General features: G+C 41.2%; 1 protein-coding gene across 1 annotated transcript in view; it reads left to right on the forward strand.

Moving 5' to 3' along the window:
- Positions 1-2,821: 2,821 nt before the first annotated feature.
- SV2C (synaptic vesicle glycoprotein 2C) overlaps positions 2,822-24,692 on the forward strand; it is a 241,378-nt gene continuing 219,507 nt past the window's right edge. Inside the window, exon 1 of the mRNA XM_024247277.3 lies at positions 2,822-2,958. The gene's annotated coding sequence lies outside the window, so the exon portion shown is untranslated. The remainder of the gene's footprint in view (positions 2,959-24,692) is intronic.

Genomic DNA, 24,692 nt, shown 5'->3' on the forward strand with positions numbered 1-24,692 from the left:
AAACCACTTTGCTGATGCGAAAACGGACCTCTCATGCTCATTAGGTGTCTTTCACAGCTTGTTTTTTAGCATCACAAGAAGACACCCTGCATTGAGGAATAAAAGTCCTGAGGTGTAGGAGGGCAACGACTTTAGAGTACCGGGATTCTGTGAGGATCGGGGGGTATACCCCTTTTCCTTCCATCCGCTTATACAAGACAAGTGTTTTCAGAAGAGAAAAAATATTTCATTATAATGAAGGCGTGAATAAAACTAGTCTGAGTGCTGGATCCAAGGGGCCTGGGGCCAAGGTGTGTGCCAGGCAGGACCCTAGAACCAGAACTGCTTTAGAGGGCAAGTCCAGGAACCAGGGCACAACATCATCATGACAAAGTGTTTCCTGTCCTCCAAAGACACAACGTTAAAATAGCCTTTTCCAGTGCAACCTGGTCTTAAATGGGATGTTTCCGGCAAACTCACAATCAGGGATTTTCCTAAAGGAGCTGTTACCTTCAAATGCATCAAGACATGAAAATCCAGAAGTAGAAAAATCAATCCACTTTAAAAAAACATCTTCCACGGACAAGATAGGAGAATGATTTAAGGAAGATACAGCATAGCATAAAGAACGTTGATCACGTTTAAAGTTTGTTTCATGGTTTTCTGAACTTCCATCACTTGGAGAAACAATCCATTATTCTGCAACAGTTTGGGGGAGGTTCTCAAAAAGGTAACCGTTTGAGAACTCAGTGAATTGCCAGCACATTTTGCAATTGGAAGCTCAAATTTTTATAAATAAGGTGGGGAATCCAGATAGGATTTGTTATTTTTTAATTTCACAATTGTATTTCCAATGCTGGATTCATAGGCACCTCCTTGTCATAGTAGCAGCACATTAATTTTAGCCTAAATAATTATTTAAATTATTTAACTATTTAAATTATTTAACTATTTAAATAATTATTTTACTAAGAAGAATCCACGAAATGAAAATGAGCACGTTCACTAATTTTCATGTTGCCTGACCATCTCATAGCACCATGGTCACAGACTGCAAAGCCTCTCATAAGAACAAAAAAGACCAGCAAGGAAGTGTAGGTTCAACAGCACATGAGAATCATAACTTTTAGTTCCAGAGTGTCTGAACCAGAGAGGAGGGAAAATGAGAGGCCAAGAGTTGTCTCCATTTTCTTCTCTTCACAGTATCCTGCATAGTGGCACAAATCGAATTGGAAAGCCCAAGCTAACAACACCGCCCTGGGCGAACCGCCTGGCTCCACCGGCTCCTCTGGGCAGGAGGCTTCAGCCTGGGGGTGCCTGATAGCTCTCCTTCCCCGGCGCCTGTATTATACATGTAACATTTATATTTCTATCCACACAGCGTTCATTCAGCCATCCATTCAATCACCCAGGCATATTTACACGCATGGAACACATTCGCGGAGAGATGTGTGTGTTTGAGTTCCAACCACTGCAGCCCGTATTGGCGCGGCGCTTTGTCTCGCTTTGGGTCACCACCACAGGAGCAACGATTTCGGGGAAGGCACACGCCTGTGTGACCGCTTCCCACTCCACTTGGGTTCCGTGAGCGCGCGGAGCTGGAGGAGTCAGGGACGTGAGGATGCCCTACTTCCCGCAGCATCTGGATGGCAGGGTCCGCGTCGGAAGGCCCGGGAGGGCGACGCCCTCCATTGCTGCCGCGGGGTGGGTGCACCAGGCCTGGGTGTGGCATCGCGGGAGCGAGTTCCTCTCCAGCAGCCTGGCCCACCGCTTTGGAACAGTGAAGCTCGAGTTGGGGTCTCCTGCACGCCAAGGGGAGAAATGTTTGTTTCTGACAACACAAGCAAAATTCTCTCTCCTGCACGCCAAGGGGAGAAATGTTTGTTTCTGACAACACAAGCAAAATTCTCTCTCTCTCTCTCTCTCTCTTCCTCTCTCTCTCTCTTCTCTCCTCTCTCTTTCTCCCTCCTCCTCCTCCTTTCTTTCTTTTTCTTTCTTTCTTTCTCTTTCTTTCCTCCTCCTCCTTCTTCCTCCTCCTCCTCTCTCTCTCTCTCTCTCTCCCCCCCTCCCTCTCCCTCTCTCTCTCTCTCCCCCCCTCCCTCTCCCTCTCTCTCATATTTGGTTGTTTCCCCTCTAAGGGGCCACTTTCAATATCTGCCTGTGAACCCAGCTGTCTGGCCCTATCTAGCATTGAGAAGACACTAGACTTAACCCAGTGAAGTTTTCTTCTGTTTGCTCTTGCTGAGCCCAAGTTTCCTCTGGACTTGTCTGCCAGCGTCGGGGTGGGGGTTGGGGGAAGTAGGCAACCTAGCTCTGCCTGGTTGCTCCCTGGAAGCCAAGTCGAAGTGAACAAGTCAGTCCCAGGCCCAGAAATAGAATACAAACCCTCTTTTAGTCCGGTGCTAACAGAGTCCAGCAGTCAGAACTCCCTTGAGTCTCACGCTGGACCTGACCCGGGGCGCCGCCAAGTGCGCAACGCACAGTCACAGTTGGTGACTAATTAAGGACTGCCGCCCCTCTCCTTCACCTGCTACAAACTCAGAGCCCTGACTTCTCCAGAAGTACCTACCACTTGGAGGTGGCTCTCCTTCCCCGCCCCCTGCCCCAGTCCCACACCGCAGCAGCGCCTCAGCACCGCGACTTGCCGGAGTACCTCGAGTGGCGCGCGGCGCCCGCCTCCCCCGCGCGCCGTGACTCCCTGCGCACCGCTGGTACTCTCGCCACGCCGCCGCCCGGCACTGCAGCACCAGGGGGAGGAGGCAGGCGGAGGAGGGGAGGAGGACCGCAGCGTGCAAGCCGGGAGCCACTTTCCCGCCCCTCCTCTCGCCGCTGACACGCTCAGAGGAGTCACCACTCCGCGCGCTGCAGGCGAGAGTGGCAGACGGAGGCAGCCCGGGGAAGCGAGCCGGAGCGGCGCCCGCACGGAGGCGGCTGCAGTGCTGACACCACTCAGGGCAAGGGTCTCCGACGGCTGGAGTGGTGAGTGGGGGAGGTGAAGCGGGCATCCGCGGGGAGACTTTACCCCGCTGCTGGATTTCTCTTCCCGACTGGCGGCCGGGCGCTGCAGCCTGGGGAAGTTTTTGCAGCCTTTTGGAAGCGCAACTTTGCCCCGCCTGCCCCCAATGAAGCGGCTGCAGGTGCCCGCAGCTGGGTAGGCGCCTTTGTTGGGTAGGGACCAGGAAAGTAGGGATAAAATAGATGCAGTGACCCCCGGGTTCGCTAGGGTAGGTCTGGGGACTGGGTTGCACTTCATCTGGGATTCCCAGAGGAGGTGGGTGGGCAGCAGCGGGGATGCAGGGGCCGCGTCTGCAGCGACCGCCACGCTCTTTTTTGCTTGTGTGGTTTGACGGGCAGGGATAGGCAGATTCAAATCTAGCAGCCCAGAGCCCCGGGCTGGGTACCTGGACCTATACCTTCATAGCAGCCTTAGGCTCAACTTTTCGGCGGGGATCCCTCTGCAGACGTGCAGGTGGCGGGAGAGCAGAGGTAGCCGCAGTAAGTGCTGAGAGAGCCTGAAAGAAACACCATGGATTTTCAAACTCTCCCACATACATTCCCGAAGCGCCTGTCTAGCGTCTAAGCGAGAGCAAGAGAGGGCTGTAGAGCAGGGGAGCCCGCGGGGCTGAGGCTCTTTGTCAGCGCCTGCACTTCCTACGTTACAACGCCTTCATTCAGCAAAAACCTTTTGGGCGCCTGCTGTGCGCCAGGCCAGGTGAAGCAGACCCGAGGCTGTGAAGCTCAGAGGGGAGCGGGACCGATCCTAGTAAATAAGCTACCGAGGTAATCTTAGATGGCGATGAGGGCAGCGAAAGCCATCAGCCGACCCTCTGACCCTTTCTTTTAGTGGGCTTTTTCCCCTCCGCCTGGGTTCTAGAACTGGGAAGACTTCTCCAGAGCGTCGCGGGGAGCGCCCCGGGCTGGGCCCAGGGGGACTGCGGAATACGGGGATGAACTTGGCTTGGGGCAGCCAGCGCCCCGCGGCAGATGAACAATCGGGAGCAGATCTGTGGGCGTGCGGGGACCTTAGGCAGCGCGCGGGGGCGGGGGGGTTGGGGGGAGGGGCTGAGCCACGGGGGCTCGAGGTGCTGCCTGGACGGCCTGAGCTGGGGGCGCTCGCGTCACCTGCTACGTGTGCGAGTGATGCAAATGCAGACCCGCGAGGGGCGGGCGAGGGTGGGGGCAGGCGACGGAGTCTCCGTCTGGGAGCGTGTGTGTGTGCGTCAAAAGCTCTCGGTTGATGGATGCCCCGAGGCGCGCCTGGCGCGGAGAGCGGCGACCCGGCGGGGCAGCGGGGGGCGGGAGGACTGCGGCGGCGCGGGGCGGCGAGGAAAGCCCCACACGGCCTGGGCTGGCGGGCAGGCGGCTCCGCAGTGCGCCGCAGTGCCGGGAAAGAGCCGCAGCTACCGGGCGCTCCCCGGGGGACCGAGGAGATGGGGCGTCTTTTAAGGCTCCAAGACCGGGATGGCCTGATGGTCTCCTCTCCCGCTGAACCTACTCTCTTCATACTTAGCTGACTGGTAGCGCGGTAGCTTCCGTTTAATTCTTATCCTTAATTCTGAAGAATGTGGCATTAATCTCTCAGGCGTTCACTCATTTTTCATGGCAAGTTCCGAAAGGCCTCGTGCTCGTGGCAAGTTTTCATGTGAACGCCTAGGTGTTGAGGTTCGTGAGGTTCTGTAGTGCCAACCCGTTGCGCCACCATTCTGCAGGATTTTTGGCAGGAGGCCTGGCCTCTAAGTGAGGTTTAAGAATGTCTTACAAAACAATGTGCCGCATTCCTGTTTCATGGCATATACGCGTTAAAAACACTACTGATAACGCATTCTCTGGTGGAAAATAATAAATCAAATCCACGATCCATTCTATTCTTTTTTTAAAGACCACTTTCTGGAAACCCAGTGACAAAGTTTTTCTACTGGCTTTACTGAAGGAGCCCAAATCTGCAGTATGTAGGCAAAATGAATGAAAGGGGACCGGGTTGGGAAAGAAGAAAGAAAGGAAGGGAGGGAGGAAGAAAAGCAGTTATCAAGGAACCCAGAGACACAGATGCTAGTCACCATTTCCCCAAATATTGTGTTATGTCACCTTGGGCAGGTTACTTACCCTCTTGGGTTCATCTTCCATCTCTGAGAACTGTGAAAAATAGCTTATACTAGCTCTTACGTACCTTACAGGGTTGTTTTGAAGACAAAAGAGATAATCTCAGAGAGCTTTGGCTTTGGAAATACAAATTTTCCATGAATGGAAAATATTAGCAAACAAAGCCCCTACACACACACACACACACACACACACACACACACACACACACACAATTTTATCTTTTAAAAAATTCTAGAGACTTTTCCCAGCATTGTTTTTTTAATGAAATTTGGCCCTCAATGTGAGCAAATGCAGACAGTAGACTTTTCCTAACAGTCTAATATGCAATCAAATGCCATTAGCTGCTGACTGTCTGGAGAAGGAAAAAAAGAAGCTCTGGATCACATTTGAGTGTTTTGTTCATGTAGTGGAGAAATCAGATTTATTTTTCATGACCCAATGACGGTGAAAGTAGCTTCTCTGATCTGAGAAGCAGACTGGCCTAAGAACTTGTAGTAAAAATCCTATTCATTATTAACCCTATCATATTCCTTAAGTGTGGAAATGCTTCAAATAATAGGATCCAGTTCCCAATCTCCAGGAGATTACGGCAAAGGCATCATAATGTGCAATATATCACGTGACGACAAGTACCAGAAAACCCATTTCCTATAATTAGGAGTGTTAGCTCTTATTCTTAAGCAAACTTGATGACATATTGTATGAATAAAAGCATGTGATTTGTCAAAATGCCTCCTTAACCAGCCCACTGTTGTTATTCATATTACTCCATAAAATGGTAGGTTTCTGTGAGTAGTGAAAGCAAAATGCCTCTTATTCTGTGCAGCTGTATCAGGGGAAAACCTTCAATACACCAGCGTATTTCTTGGTTCCATGTTGGTGAGGTTCCTGTTTGACTGTGGTTCACAGCATACGTAGTATTCTCCATTTAAACACAAACTCATCATTTCAATGAAGTCTGTTTGTAAACCCAGGAAAGGCAGCCCCTGGCAGGTATATATAGTTTTGATGCAACATTGCCACATTGTTTTTGTTTTTGCTTTGCTTTTTCAATCTCTGCACAGTTGAGCAACCAGCATAAAATGTTGCAGTGGTTTGAATTTGGAGGTTTTTTCTTTATTTGAGACAGCTAAGAATAACAATGGGAATGAAGTTACGATTTTAATTCTTGCTAGAAATATGTCTTAATGGGATACTAAAACACAATTTTATTTTATCACAAACAACCCCTCCTAATTAGGGACAGCAGTAGTATTTGCACTTCAGGATGGCTTCCCTATTGAGAGGAATTGAACAAAATGAAATAAATGGACAGGATGGATTGGATGGTTTGGTCCTTTCTAGTTCTAATATTCTTTCTTTCCAGGAAATAGAGAAATATATGATGAGTTATATTTTAAGTTTGAACTTTGCTTATAAGTAGCATAGAAAATGTGTTTTTTAAATAAACTAACTCATGTTAAAATTCTACATGAAGCTATAGGCTCTGTTTTTGTAGATAAATGGTCCATTAGATTTTGTTTTATGCCATTAGATGTATGAATTAAAACAATTTTAGGGATCAAATTTGAAAAATAATTCCTGCTTAACATAAAGAAGATACTCAGATCAATTTAGTATGACATTTAAAATATTTTCTGTTGATCACCTAATGTGCGTTATGCTTGCTACATCTTTTCCCATAGATAGTATATAATACAAATGATTAAGACTGGACACTATAGGGACGGGCTTCAGTCTTCTGACAACCTTGGACCCTCTTACAAGTCAAGAGTACAGTGAGATTTATGACAAGTGAAACCAAGCGAGCTTTCTCTTATCATTTTCCACTGTTTGGAAACCCTAGAATCCTAGAGTAGTCAAATAGACCAGCGATTCTCAAATAGTTGTGTATATCATATTTTTCTGGAGAGCTTGTTTACGTGGGAATTTCTGAGCCCCATTCTAGACATTCTAAATTAATGGTTCCATGGTTGGGTCCAGAATGTGCTGTTTATCAAGCTCTGCCAAGTGAGTCGGATGTTATCATTAGGGGAACCACATATGCAGATGCACTTGAACTAGTACTAAATAGCATAGCAAGAACCCAGAATGCATGGACTTTCTAAGCTATGTTTTCCTCCTTAATATTTACCAAGTATCTGCTGGAAGCCCTCAGTGAAATACCATTCTGTTTTGTGAGACAAATGTAAAGAGGACTAACTTCTTTGGTAAAAGCCATAGGAGTGAGTGACATGGGTGGTTGGGAATGACTCCATGGAGACAGTTACATATTTGGTTTCAAAGAAGGGAAGGGCATTGGCAGAAGGAACATTGTAATGACAGGTCAGTTGAGTGCAATAAAGGCTGAAAACCTTTGCATGGCCTTCAGAGCCCTAGGTGGTCTGGCCTTTACTCACTTCTGCAGCCTCATTTTACATGAGCCCCAAAACCACTTCCATCCCCAGCAACCTTCAATCATCAGTCTCCTGCAACCTGCCCCAACTTACCTCTAACATATTAACTCCTTATGCTCTTCAGATTTCAGTCTAGCCTCTAAGCCTCTGTTGTGAGGTTACTTTTAATACGGTGTTCTTTTCCTCATAAAGTTATTAGAGAAAATATAAGATGCTCAGTTGAATCTGAATTTAGATAAACAATAAAATTTTTGAAGTATAAATATGTCTCAAATATTGCATGGGACATTGTCCTAGTCCCTTCCAGCTGCTATACCAAAAATATTTTAGACTGGGTAATTTATAAACAATGGAAATTTATTGCTGGCAATTCTGGAGGCTGGGAATTCCAAGATCAAGGTCCCAGAAGATTTGGTGTCTGGTCAAGGCCTATTCCTCATAGGTGTCCTTGCATGGAAGGGGCAAGGCACCTCCCTTCAGCCTTTTTGATAAGGGCGCTAATCCCATTCATGAGGGTGGAACCCTCATGACTTACTTATTTTCCAAAAGGCCTCACCTCTTAATACTATCACATCGGGGATTAAGTTCCAACATATGAATTTGAGAGGGACACCAGCTTTCAGACCATAGCAGACATACTTACACTAAAACATTATTTGTTGCTTATTGAAAACTTAAAATTATTTGAGTGTCATATATTTTTATTTGCCAAATTTAGCAATCCTGTTTATGAAGCTCACTAATTTTACAATTTCCTTTTTTTAAAAAAAAATGGGATTCTTTCATTAATGCCAGTCCGCCTTCACTAATCTACAAACCCTAGGAGACTGAGGACAGGATTAGGGATAAATTGGTCTTGTATTAATCTTGCTGATTTGTCCTTCGTGTTTGAAATAGTAACTGGAACATAGTAGGAGCTCAATAAATATTGTCAAATGAATTAATGACCTGTTGGAGAAAAACAGTATAACCATGAACAAGTTTCTTTTTTTATTTTAATTTTAATTTCATGTTCTGGGATACATGTGCAGTATGTGCAGGTTTGTAACATAGGTAAACATGTGCCATGGTGGTTTGCTGCACCTATCAACCCATCATCTAGGTATTAAGCCCAGAATGCATTAGCTATTTTTCCTAATGCTCTCCCTTCCCTCAGTCTCTCCCCGACAGACCCCAGTGTGTATTGTTCCCCTTCCTGTGTCCATGTGTTCTCATTGTTCAGCTCCCATTTATAAGTGAGAACACACAGTATTTGGTGTTCTGTTCCTGCATTAGTTTGCTGAGGATAATGGCTTCTAGCTCCATCCATGTCCCTGCAAAGGACATGATCTCATTCCTTTTTATGGCTGCATAGTATTCCGTGGTGTATATGTACCACATTTTCTTTATCCACTCTGTCATTGATGGGCATTTAGGTTGATTCCATGTCTTTGCTATTGTGAATAGCACTGCAATGAACATACATGTACATGTGTTTTTGTAATAGAATGATTTATATTCCTTTGGTTATATACCCAGTAATGGGATTGCTGGGTCAAATGGTATTTCTGGTTCTAGATCTTTGAAGAATCGCCACACTGTCTTCCACAATAATCGAACTAATTTACATTCCCACCAACAGTGGAAAAGCATTCCTGTTTCTCTGCAATCTTGCCAGCATCTATTATTTCTTGACTTTTTAATAATCACCATTCTGACTGGTGTGAGAAGGTATCTCATTGTGGTTCCGATTTGCATTTCTCTAATGATCAGATATGTTGAGCTTTTTTAACCATGAACAAGTTTCTTAACCTCTCTAAGCCTAAATTTTTTCAGCTGTGAAAAGATGATTTTGTAATCTACTCATTAGGATTGCATGTAGAGACTGCATAAGGAAAATATACACAAAGCTCCTAGCATGTTACTTCATAGGCACTGTACTTTAAAAGGTATCTTTTCTTTTGTCTCCATATGTATCTTGTAAAATGAGAGGATACCTTTTTGATGTATACAGTTCCACTTTGTTTTCATTATACTGCAATTTCAGAAGCAATCAATGTTTCCCAAGTATTTACCAAATGCAAGGTAGTCCGGAGGATTCAGCTATGCAGTTACAAAAGTCCTGTTCTCAAGGAGCACCTATCTGTGGGCTGATAACACCTAGGGCCAGCTTCATGGGTCTTTAGCCTGAACAGTCACACTAAGCTTCACGTTTAGAAGAATGCTACATTTGGTTTAGTGTTCTGCTCTCACCTCTTGAAATTCTGTGAGCAAGGGGTCCCATGTTTCCCTTTTGCATTGGGCCCTGCCAATTGTGTAGGTGGTCTTGTTAAGCTATGCATATTTGTATCCAGCAAATGCATGCAGAGCATTGTATTTAGTCTTCATGGTAACCCTGGCCCTCTCCTTACTCAGAGAACTTGTGATTTTCCTGAGATGCGTGGCTTATAATTAACTAAACCAAGTAATCAAACACCTAGTTCAGTGTTCTTTCTGCTACATCATGCCTGTCTTCACCTGATTACAATCATCTAGTGTGTTCAGACCTTTAGATGAGCATCTGGAGCTTTTAAAGACTATATCCTTAGGTCTCCTATTCTTCGGTGACTGCAGTGAATCCTTACTGCCATCACTGCTCCTGTAATTGCTGAACAAATGGAACTTGAAGTTCTAGTTCTGCCTTTGTAGAAACACCAGGAACACCAGAAGCTTGATTTCTAAGATGCTATCTCTTCCAATATTTAGGTTTTAACATCTGCAAATTTATGCAAGATAAGTAGTGAACTTTGGGGGGCTAAAATTTATCTAGGAGAAATATCTGAGATGTTTTATTCTTTGCTTTAAATTACCCAGCTGAGTCACGCAGCACAGGAGTTTCTGCAGCAAGGAACAGCCATGCATTTTGGCAGTGGGTAGAGAAGGTGACCCACTTTGTCATTTCAAGCTCCGACTAGCCTCTTTTAAAATACATGTATTTTAATATCACTTTTTAGTAGTTCTAAGCATGCCAATTTTCTTTATTTCATTTTTGTGCTTCGTATCTAAGAAGTAATATTCTAATAAATCCATGGAGCCATTGTCATGTTTGCCCTCACACCATTCTTTTCACCACAAGACAGCATACTCCAGTCAATGCATATTAAACACATCACTAGCTGCATTGAACACAAAACAATTTAAGTGTAAAGACTACTACTTTTTGAAGCATCCAATTAAATCTGCAACCTGTGTTTCCTGTTGGCCACATCCATATGAAGGCAGAAATTACAGACTCACAATAGCAACCATAATCACTTCTGTGGTTCTCGTCTGACCCCAACTGTGGCATTCCCAGCCTGCTTCAAAGATTCCTCACTATTCTTTGAGTCCTTGAAGATTGCTTCTGTAGTTCTTGTCTCCTGCTCTGGTCCCTGCAGCAACATCACCACAGTGTTGCCCAGCCTGTGTCTCACTGCCCAGAATGCCTTGGTTCCAGTGTTGTGGAATCTGCTGATGCTGCCCTGTGCTGTTGATGTCCCTGGAGAGTTTAGAGAATCTGTGAATGTATGAGGGCTGGTGTACGAACATGCCAAGTGATACAGTGTACTGTATTTACAATCAGTTTCCCTCTCTAATGCAGGTCTGTTGTCCTAGGACCATAAATAATGGGCTTCAAATTGCCTTTCACTCAGAATAAGCTTTCTAGGAGACTTTTTTTTTTTTAAGCCTACAGCTCGTGTTCCCAGGCGGTCTTCCACTCAAGTACTAATCAGGCCTGACCCTGCTCAGCTTCCAAGATGAGATAAAATCCCAAGAGACTTCTTAGTCCCTCCCCTTCTAGACATGCTCAGAGGTATCAGAATACTCATCAGAATTTTGTATGTTTATTGCATCATTATTTACAGTGGTAAAAAATTGGAACAACCTGTATGTCTATCAGAACCTGATCACATTAATTATGGTTACTCCAAATAATGAAATACTACACAGCCACTGAAATGAATGAGGTGAACCTACATGGTAAAATGGAAATATTTTGAAGATGTTGTTAGTTAAAAATATAGCAATTTATGACCAGCATATAAATATATATATTTAGTAGAATCAATATAGTATGATTCTACTAAAAAGAATTTAAGGTACATTACAGAGTTTGGGAGAATAAAGATCAAACTCTCTTATCTTTTAGGGTATGGAAATGACCTTACATATTTTACTTTATATATTTCTGAATGGTTTGAGTTTTCAACAATAAGCACACATGACTTTTGTAATTAAGGCACCAGTAGAGGTGGTAAATATTAATTTCAGTATACACCTGCAATGCTGTTTTTCAAGCATGTGTAAGTATTAGTGTTCTAGTGGCTAAAAAAGCGGTGCCAGTTTTTCTCATGGATATTTTTCCAGGCAATAATGTAGATGAGGTCATCTAAGTTGTGAGAATATAAATTGCTTTGGCACTCAATACAACTATTTTCATTTTGAATGAAAAAGGAACATGGCTAGAAACACTCAATACAGTGGCCTTTGAGCAGGGGCTGCTCATTGCTGACTTAGGTCATTAGAGCTGAGGATTGACCCCTATTCCTCCACCCCCATCCTCAATAAATCTTATTTATCCAATAGCTGTCAAAAGCCTGTATTAATACTTGGAATATTTTGCTTTTAGGCACATTTTTCACTCTACTATGACTGTGTATTTGACGGGATGGGAGATTGGCATTTTTTTATCTTCTCTTGCTGTGGGCTGGGAATGTTCTCCCTCCTACCATCTCTTCTTCCTCAACTCCTGCCATACACATATTTATCTATGGAAAAGTCTCCTAATCATCCTTCAATCCTCAGCTCGAAGGTCCCTTTTCATGACACTCCACAGCTCTTTCTCAGTCTCTCCTTAGGCCCCTTGCAGCTCCAGCTGTGGAGTACTTCTCGTATTATGTCATGGTGGCTGCTCTATGTGTATTTTCCTACTAGACTCTTATACCTTGAGGAAGAGACCAAGCCACTGAGATATTTGTAACTCCTGGCACTGGACACATAGGGGCTGGAAGCATTTTAAATTATTTTTAAACCTTTTTTATTAAGGTATATTATATAGAAAGAAAAGTGCATATTTAATAAGGGTATAGCTGCGTTTTCACAAACTGAACACGTCTCTTTATAGAGCACCCATCAAAAATCAGAAAGAATATTCCTAATGCCCCAGAGGTCCCTTGCATGCTCCTTCCAGTCATAACTATCTCCCACTATCCTGACTTCTGTCCTTTGGAGGTGCTTATCAAGTTCTCCCTCTCCTGCTCTGAATTCCGTTGTTCCATGTGCAAGATCTGAGAAGCTGCTTGGCAGAGTCTTGCTTCTGCCAGTGGACATACGAGTGGTGTGACTGTGTCCAGAATGTTGTTTGGGTGCCCAGAACTTCCAGTCCACAAGGTTTTCAGTCCACAAGGTAGAGGCAGAGAAAAGAGCCCCTAATTAATTGCACACTTAGCCATCGGCCCTGCAAAGCAGCTTCACTTGTAACCAAATTCTAAGCCCCTCATGAACAGTTCTATCATTTGACCTCCATGCCTTGTCCAGAATTTCACAAAACTGCTCTTGCATGGTCCTTTAGACCTGGGCCTTATTCTTCTTACCCTCCAAATTTGAACCCATTCCAGCGAATCGGAATGCAACAAACTGACTTCCAGACTGTTCAGATTTCTCCTCTATCAGCTAGCTTCTGAGCCGCAGTGATCTGGATAAAGCCAACTGCATTCATCCCTCTCTCTGTACTAAATATTCTGAATTCTTATCGCAAGACCAAGAAAACTCATTGGAGAACCCTGGGCTCTTATCAAATTATTTTTCCCCCTTGTAGACTTGCTTCTAATGTCTTTCCCTTTGACATCACTATTCCAAGGAACAGTTTTAAGGAACTTCCCATATTTATTTTGAGGATGTTGTCCATTATACTACCCATTGCCCTATTCATTACTGTCTATTCAATAAATGTTTTTGGAGCTGGATGCAGTAGTACACACCTGTAGTCCCTGCTACTTGGGACATTGAAACAGGATTGCTGGAGCTTAGGAGTTCAAGACCAGCCTGGGCAATATGGTGAGACTCTGTAAATAAACAAACAAACAAGTAAATAAATAAATAAAATGCCTTTGGAGTTTCAGCACTATAAGAAACTGTGAGTCTCCTGAACAATGATGTTGTTTTATCAATTAAATTCATGATGGTATAATTTTTATCCACAGAAAACATAGATCATAAATATATAGCTGGATCAGTTTGACAAGTGTATACATCTGTGTAGCCAAAAGCATATCTCCATTACCTTAGAAAGTTCCCTGTATCCCTTTTCGTTCATTTCCTCCTTTCCCAGAGACACTGTCCTAATTTTTATCACTAAAGATTGGTTTTGCTTATACTGGAAATTCAAATAAAAGGAATCATACAGTATGTACTCTTGTGTCTGTTTTTTTTAACACCGTATTTTTGAAGAGATTCGTGTTTTTTTGTCTATCAATAGTCAATTCTTTGTTATTAATGACTGCATAGTATTACATTATATGAATATATCACAATTTGTTTCTCTGTTTATCTGTTGATAGATATTTGAGTTGTTTCCAGATTGGAGCTATTATCAATAAAGTATCTATGAATGTTCTTGTGCATGTTTTGCTATGTAATGTAGTATTCACAGGTTCTGGGGATCAAGAAGTGAATATATCTTTGGGGAACCATTTTTCTGCATACCACACCTTCTGTATATCTTCTCTGGTGCAGTGTCTATTTATATATTTTGCCATTTTTCAGTTGGGTTGCTTGCTTTCTTATTGTTGAGTTTTAAGAGTTCTTTGTGTATTTTGGATACCAGATATGTATTTAATCAGATATGTGTTTGCAAATATTTCCTCCTAGTGTGGCTTGTCTTTTTATGCTATTGACAGTGTCTTTTGATGAAAAAGAGTTTTAAATTTTAATAAAGTCCAATTTTTCTCTTTTTTTTCCTTTCATGGATCATGCTGTTGGTGTGGTATCTAAAAATCTCACCAAAAAATCCAATGTTATATAGATTTCCTTCAATGTTTTTTTCTAGAGATTTTATAGTTTTACATTTTATAATTGGGTCTATACTCCATTTTAATTTTTGTTTAAAATGAAATATACAGTTTCAGAGGCTTTTAAATTTATACACTTTATATTTTTGAGTGGTTTATAGAAAAATTGAAAATAAAGTACAGAGTTCCCAGTTACTCCACCCCCACGAGTTCCCAGTTCTTGCATCCGTGTAGTAGATTTGTCACAATTGATGAGCCATTACTGATACATTATTATTAACTGAAGTAGTAGAATTTCATTGATATTCCTCTTATTAATTAACAAATCAGTTTCTTTAATAAAGGCTATCCAGAGTTTCAGTTTCTTCTTATGTCAGCTTTAGTGTGCTGCCTTTTAAAAAGAAATTTGTCAATTTTATCTGGATTGTCAAACTTATTGCATAGTTATTTATCATCACTAGTTTGTTTTTATCTTGTAGACTCTGTGATTCTTATATCTAATCGTATTTATTTCATTGCTTTGACTTCTCAGAAGGTCAGTCAAGTTTTTATATAGAGTCTTCCAAAGTCATGTGGTATTATCCAAAGACCTTTAAAAATATATATGACTTATTTAAGAATCATTTCTATTTCATTAGAACATGGAAGATTAGTTGCCTGTGGTTATATACAAGTTTTGTAAACTCATAATTTATTTTCTTTGTCATTGAATAAAAGCCCTAAAAATATCAGAACGTTAGTAACTAGATAGAATGGTATATTTAGTTAATTTGTAAAATAACTAAGTGATAGAAGCCAGGTTTGTGGGAAATACCAATCCGTTTGAAAGCAAAACTGTTGATAAAAAAAAAGAATTACTCATGGGTTTTTCTTTGGGTCTACTCATTACTTAATGCTGTATATGTTTAAAATCTAAAAGGATAAATGAATTCTGATTCGAATTTTGATAACAAAGGCTTTATTTTGTGAAAACTATGGGTCTAAATCCTTATTACATCTCTGCCTGCTTCTACATGAATCTGTCAGGATACAGAAACTTTGCATATTCCATCTTTCCAAGTGATTGTAGGGGAGTGAGTTCATGAAATACACATTGGTATGATTTGTTGAAGGGTTTTTCTAATACCCAGCAACTCATACGGCTTGGATTAAGCATTTATGTTTATATTGCACTGGTTAACTTTATCTTTTCCCTATATTTTACCCATTGCTTCTTTTTCCTAATATCTATCAATTCCATGTCCAACATCATAAATTTCTTATTGGCTTTTCCTATTCTTCTTTTAACAATACTTGCATTCTTTATGCTGAGAAAAAAGGAAAACTGTCTCATTTGATATATCAGACATTGATTGCCACATCATGCTGCTTACATCAACCATTTTAAAAGTTAGTGACATAAAGCGACAATCATTTATTTTCATCCACAAATCTGTAAATTCGCTGAGGGCTAGGTGGTCTAGACTGAGCATGGCTGGGGTTTTTTCAAGTTGCATTCTGAATTCAGGTCTTTTATCCTCCTGGGTTAATAAATTACCCAGTTCATGTTTTCTGCGTGGAGGTGGCAGAAGTATGTGAAAGGTGAGCAGAAACATGTGATGCCTTGTGATGATTAGTTTTATGCATCAACTAAATTGGGCCATGGGGTGCCCAGATATTTGGTTAAACATTATTTCTGGGTTTGTCTGTGAGGGTATTTCTAGAGGCAATTACCTTTTGAATTGGCAGACTGAGCAAAGCAGATTCCTAGGCCTCACTCAATCTGTTGAAGGCTTGAGTAGAATAAAAGGCTGATTAAGAAAGAATTCTTTCTCTCTGCCTGACTGTCTTTGAGCTGGAACATTGATATTCTACCTTTGGATTCAGGCTTTGGTTTAAATTATACCATTGGCCCTCCTGGGTCTGCACTTCTTAGCCTCCATAATTGCATGAGCCAAATCCTTATAACAAGTCTCTTTATTATATCTCTCTATATTTATATCCATATGCATGCTTTTGGTTCTGTTTCTCTGAAGCTAATACCTACCTCTTAACCCTAGACTCAGAGCTGGTACACTGCCACTCAGCCCACATTCCATTGACCAAAGACCTACAGTGCACAATACAGTTCCACATAAGCAAAGCCTTGCCTTGCATATCACACAGTTTTCCAGTATTCCAGCAGATGTCTATTTAGGTAAAAAAATCTGTTTCTAATAATTTAAGCCTAGAATTGTATTCTGTTTTATATATAAACACAGTATCTTTTGCACAGTTTTGATATGTTGTAAATTTTCCAGGAGTAAAACTACTTGTAAATCAAGGGAAGATTATATTTTGTTTTGTTTAAAGTCTTACTGAGAGTTGTTCATCGTTTCTGCAAATCACATTACCACTGGTGACAAACCTATTTGTGACATTAAGTTGCTAATAAGCACACCCGTATTTGTCTACATTGGCATTTGTTGCATTTGTGATGATTCTACACTTAGATATTAGCATCCCATGTCTTCATTTTGTATTTGAGAGTTGTTACACTGGAACATATACATATTTTAAAACATAATTTGTTATTATTTCTTCTATTTCCCCTTAAGGCATTATGTTGATATTTTAAATTTATGTGTAGAGGTAGATTATGATATCTATGAATATTATTTAATAAGGCATTGCTAAATATATGTTATTACTAGGTGCTTTTGAACATCTCTCAATCCTCTATATTTTAGCACTGCATTGTAGTAAGCTGACATATTTGGAGGTGGGAAAGGAGCAGGATATAATACAGAGAGCTCTTCTATCTTAACATTGTGTCTGAAGGGAACATGTTCTTTCTGTGAAGACAGTCACATTATTCTCTCTCTGGCAGTAGTTGAGAGAGGGTAGTGGGTGAGCTGGGCCTACCTACAGAGATGGGTGATCTGGAGAAAACGTGCAAGCCTTTACCATAATTCCACCTCTGAGGCTCTCTTCAGGAAGTCCGAAGGCTTGTCCTGTGAAGGCCCTGAGTTTTTTACTGTGCAGCTCTAATTTTGATTAGTAATGAGTAGGAACAGGGGAAGCTTAGGGAGAAAACAGGTGTCCAAAGATGGCTGCTTCAACAACTGTGGGAGATGCCCAGTAGGAATCTGGTGGTTTCTTTCTAATACTATTTTTTAAATTCTGTTATTCTTAGAGGTCACTGTCAGACAGTGTTTCCTGTGGGAGTCCCTTGCCAGAGTCTTCTGTGTATGAGAGTGGGAGCTTCTTGACTTGCTTCCTGAAGAGACTCTTACAAAAGAGGGGCTGAAGGCCTGGTGACCAATCTTTGTCCATAAGTTCAAGGATATTATATTTTCCCATTAATTGAAACTGATTTAAGGGTAATTCAGAAGAAATAAATCAGAAGACATTGAAAGAGTGACCCAGGACTAAATAACAGATGCTGCTCAGTGTGCCTTTTTGTCTAAAGCCGGAGTATTGATAAGGGCATCACACTCTATCTGTGGCATGCAGAAGACATTATTGTCGGGGCAAAGCTATCCTCATTTATTGATAAATACATTACAGTTAATTGTTTTCCCAAACATTCATCACTCTGAACCTGATATGAAATGATCATGCCTGCCTTTTGGCATACAGATGCATGTGCACAAAGTTTGATTATATTCAACAGCAGTAAATGCAAAATGAACAAACAAAACAAAACAAAAACAACAAATAATCAAACGATAAACCTGTAAAGGTTAACATCCACTTCCCAGAAAGCCTGAGGAGAAAAGCCAGTGATTAATATAATTAAATGTGAGACATCAATCCAGGCCATCTTACACCTGCACCTTTATTTAATATCAGGAGAATGATGCGATTCTTCTTACAGGCTGACATCAGCAAAACCTCCTGGCCCTAGAAGATGTGGAGGCATTGGCGCTCTGCCTAAATTGCCCACTGATGGGGACAATCTGAGCCAAGATTAAAGGGATGCTTTGCAATGAAGAACTAATTTATTTGCTCCCAGCTTTGGGGCATTATGTACTTCCTTATTACCATATTATATATTATTACCTTATTACCCTATGAGTTGCTATGTTGATTATCATGTCAGACAATTGGTGTAACATCATATTCCACTTAATAAAAGTCCCAGATATGGCGGAAAATAACAGTTCATGCTGTATCTGATCTGCTGGCTTAGAATTTTTTTTCTTACTAGATGATTTTGAAATTGAGTACTACAAAACTTAAAAATTGTGTGATGAACTATCTTTGCCTAAGATTGGAGTGCTATAAAATGTATACCTGAGCTCTTGAGACTCCTAGTGATGTTTTTGAAATTACTTTTACTGTACTTCCTGTTTGCCATATTAGTGCTTTCTTTTGCTCGTGTGTGTGTGTGTGTGTGTGTGTGTGTTTTGTCTTCATGTCCTGTTGCTGCTAGTGATGAGTTGTAACATCTTCACTCAGGAAATCATGACATCATTAAATGCCTTCTCAGGGTTCTCTGATCACACTTTACTTTTCTGCTTCTAAGGGTTTCCTTCTTCTCTCTCAGGATAACCAACCACTGATTTTCAGTCTGGCTGACATATGACAACACAGAACTCTCTTTTATAGCAGTTTTCACTGTGTCTTTGACTGACAGCATTGGGAATCAGGATCTCTAGCTTCTCAACATAACAGCTTCTCAGGCTAACTATTGGTTTCATTCTTAGCCTGTAGGCCATTTGGGTTTATGTTCAAGGTAGTTCAGCTTAACCTTCTATTAACAATAAGAAGGATTCATATTGTGTTTTCTGATCATACCAGGTTTTCCTTCTCTTCATCCAAGCTGAATTTCTCATCCACCATTTGAAGTTTAATTCTAAGAACTAATATGTGTCTCTGAGAGTGTACTTTTTAGGCTAACAGATTTCTGACGTCTCAGAAGTGGTAACATTGAGAGTTGTGGTTAGATGCAAATTCTGGCTCTTATTTGAATTTTTAGAACATGCCCAAAGTCTCTGAATGTACAGCCATGTCAGCAAATTGGCCAAAATATTTTATTTGTAAGATGCTCAGTAAGCATTTACTATATCAATTAGCCATAAAATTAGCAAATTCTTTTTAGCTTTGTTAAATATTAGGATAATAGGAAAAGGAGGAGCTTTAGATAAATCATGACCTTTTTTTAGTTCTGGTTTGTGTTAAGCTGCCTTTGGGTCAACTGGAGGTCAAGTCTGGCTATTTATTTGCTTATTAGCTCATAAGCTACAGCTATGCTAAATGAAATAAATGCAACTTCACAGTATGTGAGAAAACTAGCATCAAAACTACATTTAATTCAACTTAGCATCAGTTATTGCCCTTAAAGAGCACTCTATCCTATGGGATCATAAAAGGTGCTGGAATTTCTCTACAGATAAGAAGTCACACCAATGATTTAATAACAGTCTTTAAGTATTTAAAGGGCATATGCCAAAAGATAATGCCTACTTTCTCTTCTTAACAGGATTGAAGAAAATAGACATTAGGAGATAATTGAAATATTTTAAAAAGTGAAATAGAAATTTCAATCAATCAACAAATTGACCATCTCCCTTGTACAAGGGATATGCTATGCTAATTAGGAGAACTGAGGTGGGTGGGATAGAGCCTGTGATCTCAAGAAGCATGCATACCTGTGAGGGAGAGCTCAGACAAGTTGTCTATCAGCCCTGTGCAACAGAGTGAGGATTCAGTAAAAGAAGTCCAGAACTCCATGGTGGTTTGAATGCGGCAGTCTCGTGTTTGCTCAAGGCAGGGTTTCTCAACCTCAGCACTACTGACATTTTGGACCGGATAATTCTTTGTTGATGGAGGCTGTCCTGTGCATTGTAAGATGGCTTATGACAGCCTTGGCCTCTACCTACTAGATGACAGTAGCATTTTCCCCTGCATTGTCACAACCAAAAATGTTTCCAACTACTTCCACATGTCCCCAAGGCTGGGGGTTGGGGAGAGTGCAAAATTGCCCTCATTTAATAACCACTGATTTAGAAAATGGCTTACCTCCCTAAAGTGCAGGTAAGTTTTACCAGGCCAAAAGAGGGAGATGCAGGATGTATGAGGAGAGGGAATCTTGTGAATGGAGGTGCAGAGGTGGAGCACCCTGGGTGATTTGGGGAGTGGCGAGTGATCCTCTTGGTCTGAGAGAGAGGACAGAAACACAGGCAGTGGTGGGAGATTGAGGTGAAGGGTGGGTGGGACTCTGTGAAGGTCAGGTGCAGCAGTTTGGGCTCAATTTCAGCAGAAGTTACCTTTATCAGAACCACACATTTAGAAAGATTAATTTGAAATCAAGTGTACAGTGGCTTAGGGCAGGAACAGCCTTGATGTAGAAATACCAGTTAGGAGTGGCCAATTTCCATTACTTCATAGAGACGAAATTCTGTTCTTCATTCATTCTGTGACGTGGCTAGCCCATATGTATTTATCACGTCTCTTAAGTGCTAGGCACTGCCCCAGCTATGGGAGGTAGAACCTAGAAGACAAAGTGCCTGTTCTCATGGAGTTTACAGTCTAGAGGGGTTGAGATGGACAATTAGCAAATAAAAATGAAACTATCAGAAGAACTTTCAAACAGTACTTAAACGCTATGAAGACAGTGCAGCAGTTGATGTCAGGGACAGTGACTGCTAATAATTATGATAAAATTCATTATAAGAAACTCAGTCATACTCATAGTTTTTTTACATCAACATTTATTAGAAATTTCATCCAAAAGTGGCAAAAAATAGAGGTGAAATAGAATATATGTTTCTCCTATTGACACATGAAAGTCTCTGCTATGAACATTTTTTTGGTAAATTTATTCATTGGAGAGAGGCTTTACTGCATGACTATGAGGACATTGAGACAGAGTAGAAGGGGAAGAAGAAAGAAGGCAACTAACATTTGCAAGGTCCCCAACACACACTGCTGTGCTGCTGGGCACTTAGCATTTAGTTTTTATCACACCCTCAGTCCAAGTCACTGTCATCTCTCACTTGGAATAATATAACAACTTCCTAACAGGATCTTTGGACTTCAGTTTTGTCCATCTTCATACCATTATCCTACCTGAATGACCTTTGTAAAACACAAAAACACCATGTCTGTTCTTGTGTTTAAAATCACCAATGGCTGTTTCTTCCCTTAATATAAATTAGCAATTCTTTACCAGAACCACAGTACGCTTCCTCAACTCCTTGATGGCATCATGCTCTCCTCTGATCCTTTATGCCTGCCTGGAGACTCTCCACTTCACCCTCCACCCACCCACCAGATCACATAGCTAACTCTCACTCATCCTTCAGAACTCAACTAAAGATGATTTCCTTAGGGAAGTCATTGCTTGTCTTCTAAGGTCCACCTTAGGTACCCTTCCAATGTGCACCCTCCCAGTGGGTTGTGTTATCCAGTAACAATTACTCTATGTTGTGAATGCTCATTCTCTTGTCTGTATTTTGAAGGTTCACTCTGGTGAACCCAGGAAGTGACACAGAGCTTGGCACAATCACTATAGATGGAATGAATCAGCATTTTAGAAAGGAAAGGGCATAATCCCAGAGAACACATATTACTTGCTCAAGGTCACAGAGTTTTAAATAGCGCTTTTATACCTGTCTGGCTTAAAAACCCAAGTTCTGCCCATATACCAAGGGAATCTGTGTGTTCTGCAGAGCCATGTGAGAGCATTATAAAGACTCGTTTGGCTTAGATGGTTTACTTGTAGCCTTGTTGAGAGATGTTGAATAAATATACATTATTAATCACTCAGAAAAACATGACCCTGACTTTAGTAGTCTCTTTCATTGATGTGCTTCTGTGATTATCACCAACCTAGAACTGCCAAGGCTTGAGGCCTGTTCATATCCAGAGGCAGCCCTAACATTTAGAAGAGCTAGATTTTGGTTTTTTATTAGTTTTGTTCATTAATATTCTATTGGACGTTGACAAAGTGCTTTTTCTTAGAGCACCTGATATGTGTCACTGCTTCCTCTCTCCATTCTGTTAGAGTGTCAGTCCATAAGACCATATAGGAATGTGTAAAAAAAATGGAGAATGGAATAATGCATAATTAAAACTGCTGAAATATTTAGTATTTTGTTTAATGGATCGCTAAAGTTGTAGCAACTTTGATTCATTATTTACCATTCTGTATTTAGTCCTCATACCTTTTTGTAGTCGCTGAAATGCAAAGCAGAGAGAGAAAGAGAGAGAGAGAAGGAGGAACTTTGATATATTATTCACCTGCATCTGAGCTTATTCCTAATTTAAAGACTAGTAAATAGCGTTATGTTTTTCCTGAGCACATAGAAATTTAAAGAATAATTTATGAAACAAAATATTTCAAGTAGTATAATACTGAAATTATCTTAAATATTAATGGGCTTTCACTATGTGTCTTAGAAGGGTATATAATGATTGTAGCAAAGAAACCTAAAATTCTTCTTCAGATTCTGTTAATCTCTGGAGTTTTCACCATTACCACTTCTGGCCAACCAAGATGGGTTTGCGTGTCAGCATATGGCGCATAAAGATGGCCATAGCTTCACCAGGCAGTTGTATGCTCTTCTAGCAATATGCTAGTTACTTATATTAAGTTTGATTAATAGACTAATAATAGCAAATATTTATTGAATGCCTGGGTGCTATTAGGGCACCTAGACTGTTTGTATACATTATCTCATTTAAACCTCATAGCTCTAGGAGATTGGTACAATTTTAAGGTGTTTTCTGATGAATTCTGCTAACCATTTAAAGATGAAATAATGTCTATTTTACAAGCTCTTTTAGAATATAGCAAAAGAGGATACACTTTCCAACTCATTTTATGAGGATAGTGTTATACTAAAACCATGCAAAGATATTTCAAGAAAACAAAGCTACAGACCAGTATCCCTCATGAACATAGACACAAATACTCTCAGGAAAATACTAGCAAATTGAATCCAGAAATGTATAAAAAGTATATACATCATGACTAACATTATTCTATGTAGTCTATGAAAGGCCCTAGAACTACGTTCATTTCTTAGGCGACTTTAACTCATTTGCAAACATCAGAATAAAAGTCAGCAGAGAGGAGTGACAGGATATGTGATAGCTGTAGGTAGCACTATGAGCATTTTGTAGATGCCTGCCTGTATGTGACAGTTGTTAACTGTTCTAATGTCAGTATTGGCCAAGCCCCACGGGAAGGGAGCTGGCCAAAGTGCTGAAATGCCTGGCCAGTCCAACAAAACGCACTACAAGAGAATTTCCTCAACTTAATTGATCAGGAAACAACTGAAGCTAAATTCAGGGGACAATTCACAGTTGTCATATTTCTATATTTATCAGCAACTTTTTAAAGAGACGAGGTCTTGCTATGTTGGCCAGGCTGGAATGCAGTGGCTTTTCAGAGGCCTGATAATGGCACACAGCAGCCTCAAATTCCTGGGCTCAAAGTAATCCTTCTGCCTTTGTCTCCCAAGGAGCTGGGACTACAGGTGTGTGCCACTGTGCCTGGCTCCAAAAACGTTTCTTCAATAGATACTAGTGAATAGGGCTTTATCAGCAACCTCTGACATAGTTAATCACTTCCTTCTTGTGCTAATTATTAAGATACTCTCTAGCTCCTAACCTACCTTTCTACATTCTGTTTGTGATGCTAGAGACGGGATTCTGCAGACTATATTCCTGAGATGGCTCCATGGTAGGCTCTGCCAATAGGATACACTAGAGGGAGATGAGAGTGACTGGGAAGCTGGAGGAGGAAGAAGGGATCTGCTCTTTCTCATTCTCTTTTCATGGGCTTTTGTCTGCGTGCGGTTGTTGTGGGTGTCATGCCTTAGAAAAACTTCTTCACCCCAGAAGAGGCAGTTTCTTCCTATTTCAGCAGATGATTCCAGTTTGCAGTTTTTTCCCACAGTTGCAGAAGCTGTCTCTGTGGGTTGAATAATTTCCTCCAAAAAGTCATGTTCTCCCACAACCTCCGAATGTGATATCATTTGGAAATAGGATCTTTGCAGATGAAATTAGTTAAGATGAGGTCATACTGGATGAAGGTGGGCCCTAAATCCAAGGTGTCCTTAGAAGAAGGTTATGTGAAGACAGAGGCAGAGATTGGAATGATACATCTTCAAGTCAAGAAATGCCAGAGATTGCTGGCAACCACCAGAAGTTAGGAGAGGCAGGGAACAGATTCCTCCTCAAAGCCTCCAGAGGGAGCATTGCCCTGCCACCACCAATGCCTTGATTTCAGGCT

This window comes from Pongo abelii, chromosome 4 (assembly GCF_028885655.2).
Source record: "Pongo abelii isolate AG06213 chromosome 4, NHGRI_mPonAbe1-v2.0_pri, whole genome shotgun sequence".
In the NCBI taxonomy this organism is placed as follows: Eukaryota; Metazoa; Chordata; class Mammalia; order Primates; family Hominidae; genus Pongo; species Pongo abelii.